Source organism: Muntiacus reevesi, chromosome 5 (genome assembly GCF_963930625.1).
Source record: "Muntiacus reevesi chromosome 5, mMunRee1.1, whole genome shotgun sequence".
NCBI lineage: Eukaryota > Metazoa > Chordata > Mammalia > Artiodactyla > Cervidae > Muntiacus > Muntiacus reevesi.
This window is the reverse complement of record NC_089253.1, coordinates 123,753,951-123,756,464: the sequence shown is the minus strand read 5'-3', so window position 1 is coordinate 123,756,464 and position 2,514 is coordinate 123,753,951. Positions and strand designations below refer to the sequence as shown.

The 2,514-nt window shown below is 47.6% G+C and overlaps 1 pseudogene; it reads right to left on the bottom strand.

Moving 5' to 3' along the window:
* Window positions 1-1,748: 1,748 nt before the first annotated feature.
* Window positions 1,749-2,120, bottom strand: LOC136169495 (small ribosomal subunit protein eS21 pseudogene; annotated as a pseudogene).
* Between the last annotated feature and the right edge of the window lie 394 nt (window positions 2,121-2,514).

The following is a 2,514-nucleotide window of genomic DNA, read 5'->3' as shown; positions in this document are numbered from 1 at the left end:
AGAATCTCCCTGTGCTAGTTTGAAATTAAGGTTTTCATTACAATGGCCAATTCCACTGGGAACCAGATTCCTTTCCACACATATTTGTTGAATGCGCACAAAATGCTGATTGCTCTGAAAGTTGTATATCAAAAGGCATGAGAAACTTCAGTGCTTCCAATGCAGGGGGTGTGGATTTGATCCTTAGTCAGGGAACTAAGATCCCACATGCCAGACAGTGAGGCCAAAAAAAAAAAAGAAAAAAGCACAATATGGTTAAAAAAATAAAAGGAATGAAACAGCTCTCTGCTTCCTGTGATTTAGCAAAGAAGACCATCAACACTGGCGCGTGTGTGTGCGTGAATCGCTCAAGCGTGTCCAACTCTTTAGCAACCCCCTGGACTGAAGCCTGCCACGCTCCTCTGTCCACGGGAGTCTCCAGACAAGAATACTGGAGTGGGTTGTCATTTCCACCTCCAGGGAATCTTCCCTACCCAGGGATTGAACCCGGGTCTCCCACATCACAGGCAGACTCCTTACTGTCTGAGCTACCAGGGGACGCTCTCAACACTGGACTGAGTGGCCCCTTTCCCCAAATAGACTAGAGTCTAAATCATCACTTCTGGGAACTGGTTAAATACGCAGGGTTGGGTATGTAGATACACGGAAATCAGAAAGTTATTAACAAATAAATCCTAGCTTTAGAGCCATCTCATGGCCCTTTTGCAAATGGCTACATTTCCACTAATTAGCATTTGGGCTGTGGGGGGGTGGGGGGTGTTGGGGGAGCTTCAGTTTCCTCTCTCTTTAGAAGCAGCATTACAATGTCCCACTCTCAGGCCCACCCTGTACCAGCTATGCAAACTTGATCGTGTTCCTAAACTGATTCTGGACTCGTTTTCCTCTTGTGTGAACTGGAGGTGATAGTAATACCTCCATCACAGGGTTGTTGGAGAGATCAGATGAGATAATTTACAGTCATGGGGTTCTATTCTGATCCAAGCATCTTCAGTGGGGCTCACGCGGCCGTGAGACAGACAGAAATAAACAAGGAAATGGGAACAGACGCCCAGGTGGGAAATGCTGTGGAGAAAAACTGGGTAGGCGGGGGTGGTGCTGGAGAGGGGGCAAAGATGTTTCCGATGGGGCGCCCAGAGACCCAGGAACTGTTAGTTGTCATGACGGCGTTGATCAGGAGCCACGACCACCGGGTGTGACCGCTGGGCAGGTCCAGGAGACACTGGCTCCCGTACCCAGACGTCTTGTCCGTTTCCATCCTCGGCTCCAAGACTGCTGGCACCAACGTGGACAGGTTGGGACTTCAGAGTATCTGCAAGGTGACTCAGGTCGGAATGGGAGAACCTGAGGTGGGTAACAGGACCCCCCACTTTTCTGAAGCTGCGTGGTGTTCCTGGGTCGCCTTAAACAGGGGCAGTGCCTTCAGGGAGACACAGAGAGGTCCGCCGCCTCTGGGCCCGCTTGCCGTCGAGAAGACTGGCAGCCCCTTAAAACTCCTAGAAGGACCTGCTCGCTGGTCCAGTGGTTAAGAGTTCGCCTTCCAACAAGGAACTCTGCTCCGTGTTATGTGGCAGCCTGGATGGGAGGGGAATGTGGGGGTGAATGGATCCATGTATATGTGTGACTGAATCCCTTCACTGTTCACCTAAAATGATCATAGCGTTATTATTCAGCTATATTCCAATGCAAAATAAAAAGTGGGTTTTTTGTTGTTGTTGTTTGTTTGTTTGTTTGTTTGTTTTTGAAGCAAATAGGTTTTCACTTTATTTATAACAAATATTCCATATCCGGGATCCTCTTCAGTTAGAAGTTCTTTGAGACGATGCCGTCGGCCTTGGCCAGCCGGAGAATGGAATCATCTGACTCACCCATCCTGCGAATGGCCCCGCAGATAGCGTAGGTTTTAAACTGGCCGTTGAACCTGCCTGTCACCTTGTAAACCTCGGCCACGTTCATCTGGATGGACGCATGGTCCTTGGCGCCGATGATACGGTTGCTGGCGGAGCATTTCCGCGGCACATACAGGTCCACGAACTCACCGGCGTCGTTCTGCATGTTGAGCGAGTGTCTGATGGCTCCACGATGAGCGCGAGCGCAGAAAGGAAGCGCTGCTTCCCCCGGCAGCGCTATTGGAGGACGGGCTGTTGTTTGTTTTTTAAAGGACCTGCCTTTCCATACCGGGGACACGGGTTCAATCCCTGGTTGGGGAGTTAAGATCCCCCATGCCACGGGGCGACCAAGCCTTCATACCACAAGCAAGACCCAGTGCAGCCAAAATTTTAAAAAGGAAATAAAATAAAATTAAAAAATAGATAAATGTAAAATTTATAATAAGTAAAACTAAATAAATTTTAAAATAAATAAATAGAAGTAAATTTTTTAAAAAGCTTCTAGAAAATGGGTCAAGGACTTGAAAATTCATAGAAGTGAATCATAAGCATAAAGGGGAGAAAAAAAATCTCATTTCCACTAGTGACCACGGAAAGACAGATTAGGTAATTTTTTTTTTTTACCTAT